The following is a 6,905-nucleotide window of genomic DNA, read 5'->3' on the forward strand; positions in this document are numbered from 1 at the left end:
CTCTGTTCAGCTTACAGACTGAATAGAGAGGTGTGTTTTTATACCTCAAGTCAAAATTATTCATCTAGAGCAACACAGTGCCAGAAATTGGAATGCTGTTTCATTATTCATTGAGTTAACTTTTATTTAAAACACAAGATCTAAGAACTCAAAACAATACCATTTTAATTCAGAATTATTCCTCGTAATCCTTCAGAGGATAAGAGATTGCCTCATTACCTAGTGTTGTATGACCAATTTTATCACTTTGTGATCAGCCCTACTTGCACTGTTCATTTTTATGAGGGTTTCCTTCCAATTCCTGTGACATCTAACTCTAATTTTGTCTAATTTGGGATCCTCAAATATAGTATAAACTTCACGTAGCATTTTACTTCTCTCTGAAATAAAGCTATTGCTCTCATTCTAAATTCCTTCCTTGATCACATTATTGTTTGTTGAATTATTGATCTTACTTGGAAAATTAGAATATTAGCTTTCAAGTCCTTTACATTAAAATGCCATTTGTTAATTTGCATTAAATAGCTGGCATTATGGGCCCCCTGAGAATTAACTTTGCTTCTAGCTGTTACTAATTATTAACATTTTTTATCTTTGGCCTTCAAGCATTTGTTTTGATACCCTACTTTCCTATCTGTTCCAAGTCATAAGTCATCAGGGAGGAAGCAATTAAGTCGCCAGATTGCCCTAATGGCATTTTATCCATGGAGATCATTTATATTATGAACTAAAGTTTGTGGGGGTTTTTGTTTTGTTTTGTTTTGTTTTTAAGAGGCAGAGTCTCACTTTATCGCCCTCGGTAGAGTGTCAGGGCATCACAGCTCACAGCAACCTCCAACTCCTGGGCTTAGGTGATTGATTCTCTTGCCTCAGCCTCCCAAGTAACTGGGATTACAGGCACCCGCTGCAACACCCAGCTATTTTTTTGTTACAGTTTGGCCAGGGCCCGGTTCGAACCTGCTACCCTCGGTATATGGGGCCAGTGCCCTACCCACTGAGCCACAGGTGCCGCCCTAAAGTTTGTGTTTTAATAGCTGGTGAAGATCAATCAGTTTCAGTGTTGAGGATTAAAATACACAGGCTTCTTGATTTTAAATAATCTTATGTATGAATGTCCAGAGCTTTCTCCCTGACTTTGAATTCCTGGCAATGGGGGAAACTGAGCTGATGGAGACATCCACTTTTTCTGAAAACACAGATAAAATTTGGATAAATATTACAAAATTATTAAAAATACATACTTAAGGTCAAAAGTAAAGGAAATTTTCAGGTGCTATCAGAAACTAAGAGGCATGCTGGGAGATACTGCCCTGAGTCATGGGTCCAGGACCCTGGCCCTAACAGCCCACAGCCAGGGTTCTGATGCCCTTGTTGGGAGGGTGATGAGGGGCCAGGCCTCGGGAGCTCGAGAGAACTGGACCTGCTAGGCTTAAATGTAGCCAGCACCTTTGAAGACCTACCTCTGATAAAAAGTCACTCTGTTATCAGAAGTAGGTTGTTTTTTTTGTAGAGACAGAGTCTCACTTTATGGCCCTCAGAAGAGTGCCATGGCATCACACAGCTCACAGCAACCTCCAACTCCTGGGCTTAAGTGATTCTCTTGCCTCAGCCTCCCGAGTAGCTGGGACTACAGGCGCCCGCCACAACGCCCAGCTATTTTTTGGTTGCAGTTCCGCTGGGGCGGGGTTTGAACCCGCCACCCTCGGTATATAGGGCCGGCGCCTTACCGACTGAGCCACAGGCAACGCCCTCTGTTTGTTTTTTTAAACAGAGTCTCACTCTGTCCCCCAGGGTAGAGTGCCATGGCAGGTCACAGCAATCTCAAACTTTGGGGCTCAAGGGATCCTCCTGCCATAACCTCCCAAGTAGTTGAACTAAAGGCACAAGCCACTGCACCCAGCTAACTTTTCTGTTTTTAGTAGAGACAGGGTCTCACTCTTGCCCACTGGTCTCTTACTCCTGAGCTTAAGCAATCCTCCCACCTCTGTCACCCAGAGTTCTAGGATTACAGGTGTGAGCCATCATGCCCAGCAGCACCTTGATCTTCTTGACTTTGAAACAAAAGTAGATAGATAAGTTATGATGTGAGGATTGATTCTCATACAACATGGAAGTATTTTTGAGTGTGGAGGCCTAGTTCCAAAGTGGTGTGTTTCTGAGGCACATGTGGCAGCCTCCTGATTTGATTAACTCATTAAAATAACCCCAAAATGGGAGCTCCTGGAACAAATGGTTGGTAAAAATGGAGAGCAGCTTGTTTACCATCTCATGAGTAGTCCAGTAAATTGGTCATCCACTCCACAGCACCGCATCAATTTACTCAGTCTGTTTTAGCACCCAGGGGAGCACAGAGCAATAAGCAGTCTTATAACAATTATACTCCACGAGGGCAGAGAACCACTAGAACATTCTAAAACAGAACCATTCTCCTTTACTTGAAATGATTTTTTTAACATCATGAGATTTTTTAAGTTAACTTGTTTTCAAAATAAAACCTGTATTAAATATAACAGTTTTTTGACAGATCTGTGAGACTCTTAAAGAATGAAACTATGGAGCCAAGTTACACAGGTCTAGTACTTGTACAGAATGTTTTTAAACATTTCAGAATATTACAGGGATGCAAATGTTTTGGTTACATGAATTGCTTTTGTACAGTTTGAGTCCAAGTTATCAGTGTGCCCCTTCCCTGGATAGGGAAGTCCCTTCAGGACTTTTAAACCTTAAAATGTGCTGTGATGCCTCCATTTTATCTTCACAATGCTGTATGTTAAGAGTTACCCCAGCTACTATCATTCTTAGATGAAGAGACTTGGGTATAGAGAGCTATGCTTATAGCTTATAGTTTCAGATCACAAAAAAAAACCATGCTGAGATGAACACACACCTGGGGTCCTCGTCACTAGAACATATGTTGTCTTGAGAGGGATCTTCATACACTCTGCAGGGTCAGCTCTCCACGGTATGTCTAGTTACGAAGCCCAGCTGTTCAATATAGATGGAGGGGAGTGGGGAAAGAGGTTCAAAAACAGTAGATTTTTTTTTCTGAATTTGAAAAAATGGTATCTAAGGAAACAAAGAAGGATGAGAAAGATGAGGCAGACCACAATGGCTCAAACGAAACTAGAATTTTTTTTTTTTTTGAATTGTTGGGGATTCATTGAGGGTACAATAAGCCAGGTTACACTGATTGCAATTGTTAGGTAAAGTCCCTCTTGCAATCATGTCTTGCCCCCATAAAGTGTGACACACACCAAGGCCCCACCCCCCTCCCTCCATCCCTCTTTCTGCTCCCCCCCCCATAACCTTACAAAGACAAAAAGCCAATTAGAACAAATATTCTCCAAATGTAGACAGATATTAAAGCCCTGAAAACTTTTAAAGTTTACAAACAAGGTCACATTAAGCCTTCAGAGGAGTTGAAGGTGCAGGACCCTGGGAGGGTTCCCAGGAAAATGTAATAGGAGAGCAGCCTAGGGCCTGTTCTGCGTCCTTTATGGCTTCCAGATTTGTGACCTGCCACCTGTCATCCCCACTTGGTCCCCTCTGTGCAGAACCCAGGCAGAGAAGACGACCCAGGCCCTTTGTTTTGCCTCACGGACACAGGGAACAATGTGTTGTGAGGAAGAGGGGGCCGGACTGCACTCCCACAGACCTGGTCCAAGGCTCCCTCCAGCCACCTGTCAGCTCCCTGACCCTGAGCACAGCCTTGACCTCTGGGGCCAGACCTTCCTCACTTGTGAAATAATGGGATTGAACTATACCACTTTTAAGGTCACATTTTTGCCTTGACCTTCAATAAATTCATCCTGATTAAGAGAAAATGGTTAAGTCCCCAGGTTTAACTAAGATCCCTAAAATCTCTTGCTTTTCTTTATTCCCCTTTGTTGTCCAGGCCAGACCTTTATTTTCCCAACAGGGTAGGATCTGATTCCATCGTGTGCGCTTTGGCAGAAAGTAGAACGTCTTTTATACCAAGCTGCTGTCTGCCTTGTGTTGACATAGTGAGACTTTGAGTCTACATCCATCTAGATGAATGGGGTTTCTGCCAAGACTAAGAGCAGAGATTTGATGTGACACAGGGGGCACCAGAAAGACCTTTTAGTTCTTGCTAAGCCTGTCCTGTGGGTAACATGGCTCAGATCATTCCAGAAAGTCTGTGGGGTTGAATCAAGAGCAGAAATGTGCAGGAGAATTGCCTCCCCGCCCACACCCTGCCCTCGCTCCCTTCTCTTAACCCCATTCCTCCCCAAGGAGAGGCCTGGCACATAGCACGCGTGGGAAGAGTTCTGGAGACCAACATGTGAGAAGAATCCTCTTGCCATTGGAGCCTGAGCCTGCCATTTATGTCATCCCTGGTGTCCCCTCCTCCAGGAGGCTGAGCCTCTCTGAAATGCAGGAGCTAGCCTAGTGTGGAATGGCTATTGCAGGCAAAAAATAATTTCTGGCAATGTCATTCTCACATATGAGACCTAAGAGTTATTTGGGCTTCACAATAATTAGGAATAAATAAGAAACAGTCCACTGGTTTAGTTGTGTTTGTTCTGTGGCTTCCCACTTTGCTGACTCTCTGCTCTGTGAGATTTCCCAGGTTCTGGCCCAAGTGGCCAGGTCCCACCTCTCCCATGACCAGAACTAAGCCCACTCGTCCTTCCTGCTCATCCTCTGCCACCTGAAGACTCTCTGATCCCTTCCTGAGTTGGGAGCTCCACCACCGACCAGCACAGCAAGTGTGAGCTTTGACTAGTACGTGAATGAGAAGGGAATAACGAAGGTCAAGGCAGGGAGGGAAGGGAAGACCCCAAACACTTGGGGTGCAGAGTGTTTATCTTCTCTGATTCTCCCAAGGCCATTTCACTCATCTTCATTTTATTTTGTATCTCTCCTTTTTCCTCTGAATACAATGGCTGAAAGTTAACTGAGGAAATGTCTAAATCAAAACACATGAATACGTATCAAGACAGTGGAACAGAGGCTCTGACTCTAGAATCTGACAATTCCTTTGAAAACTGTTCCTAACAGATTGTCCTTTTAAACACAGTGACTCAGCCGGGCCATGACATTCCAAGCTTCTCTGTTTGTGTAGGGTGAATTGTCTATCCACCTGGGTCAGGAAGGCATCCTTGCAGAAGAGGGGCCCAAGTTCACAGCTCAGATCAAGGTAGGTTCATCTGCAGGAAAATTGGGAAGTCAGGGAAAAAACAAACAAAAATCCCCAGAGAGAATGGAGCAGAAATTTCAAGAAAAACATTTCTTCACTAAAAAGGCAAGTCATCGAGTCTAGAAGTTCTTGTTTGTCATTTTAAGACCTGTCACAATGAAAATGTCTAAGGAGGCTGCTGGTTGTAATCAACCGGAACATTTAAATAAACTGCAAACAGCACTTCCTCCGGCTGGAAATAGAATTTTCAGTGCATCCACTCTTATGTCAGGAGAGGGAGAAAAAAGAGATGTAGAAAAAGTAAATATCCAAAATTAAAGCACCACACAGCATGATGCTTTAAAATAAAGCAAAAATATTAACTCTGTGTATTCGCCAGCCAAGGGGCAGCCACAAGCAATTTCCAAGTAGTTATGGCTGCTGCACTTTGGAAAGCAGGAGTGGAGGGGAAGTGTCACTTTAGATAACTGCAATTTAAGCAAAACAACAGCTTAATAAAGTGTCAGCAGCTTCCTCCCGGTTTAAAACAGATGGGCTTTGCTACCCAGGAAGAAGAAGAATTTGCAGACCCGCTGTGATTTGGAGAGTCTGTCTTCACCCTTTACTGAATCATTAAAAGTCTGAGAGCATCAATAATGATACAGTCTCCAGTTCGCTTCAGAAGCTTCAGTGTTGAATGTCTCATTTTGCCAACAGTACAAAACCGTCATCAGCTGCAAATTGTGATACACAGAACAGTCTTGGTTAAGTGGGCAAACTTTGAACAGGGTTTCAGTCAAAATATTTTCTATAATCTTTTTTTCTCTTTTTATGATAGAGTGTCCATGAGGCTGCTTAATGAGGTGGCTAACATATCAAGGGCAGAGCTTATCAATCATATACCATAGCTCTCTATCTATCTAGACATATGTTTTAACCCATCTCTTTTAAATAGACATATCTCACGTATTTATCTTAATGTTATGTACTTCTTCCCATTAAAATTTGATTGTTATTGCTTCAATTATTAATCCCATATAACATTTTATTTTAAAGGTATGTTCATATCACACCAGCGTAAAAATGTGACATTAAGATAACACTGTGTCCACCACGCCTAGTTACCAAAGTTGCAGATCCTAATAAACCGAAGCTCTTTTCCAGACCGAAACAGCAAATTGGTCTCCCTCATCTTCAGTTTTTGATTCTGGAAGGGACTGCCAGCAAGCCCAATTCTGTATATGTCCACAACTTTGTTAAAGAAGACGTAGGCCAGAAAAAAATTATTTAAAAGAGTTTATCGGACTTTTGGCTAAGATCAAGTGTAGTGTCTGTTCTCATCAGTTTAATATCTGATACATCCTCTATCCGAGGACAATATACTAAACCGACTTTTGGAGCATGGAGTTGGAATAGGAGCTTGCTCCATCACTCCACACATCGCCCTGGTATTACAGTATCTCCAGGAATGGCGCACTCCCTCAAGAGATCAAAAAAAAAAAGGAGTTACTTAAGCAGAAAAGAGAAATTTACCAAGCAATTTCCCACTTCTTGATGAAGCCTCATCCCAGGCCACAGTGCCTCCTGCACAAGTGGCTCTATTTTGTGATTTAACAGTAGGGTATTTCTTAGCTTGTCCCATCTGCATCCATTTTCGCAATGACTGAACAAATGCAATTAGCTTGCAGTGAGCCAAGTAATGGTTTTCTTAAAGAACTGGGGATGCTTTCTTAGGCTCTAATATGTACGGACGTCTGCTGCAGCT

General features: G+C 42.8%; 1 non-coding gene across 1 annotated transcript; it reads left to right on the forward strand.

Annotated features, from left to right (window-relative positions):
* The first annotated feature begins 6,432 nt into the window (after positions 1-6,432).
* LOC128591693 (U2 spliceosomal RNA) lies at positions 6,433-6,622 on the forward strand. Its single transcript, XR_008381628.1, has one exon. It is a non-coding gene; the product is annotated as a U2 spliceosomal RNA (small nuclear RNA).
* The last annotated feature ends 283 nt before the right edge of the window (positions 6,623-6,905 follow it).

Source organism: Nycticebus coucang, chromosome 1, assembly GCF_027406575.1.
Source record: "Nycticebus coucang isolate mNycCou1 chromosome 1, mNycCou1.pri, whole genome shotgun sequence".
NCBI lineage: Eukaryota > Metazoa > Chordata > Mammalia > Primates > Lorisidae > Nycticebus > Nycticebus coucang.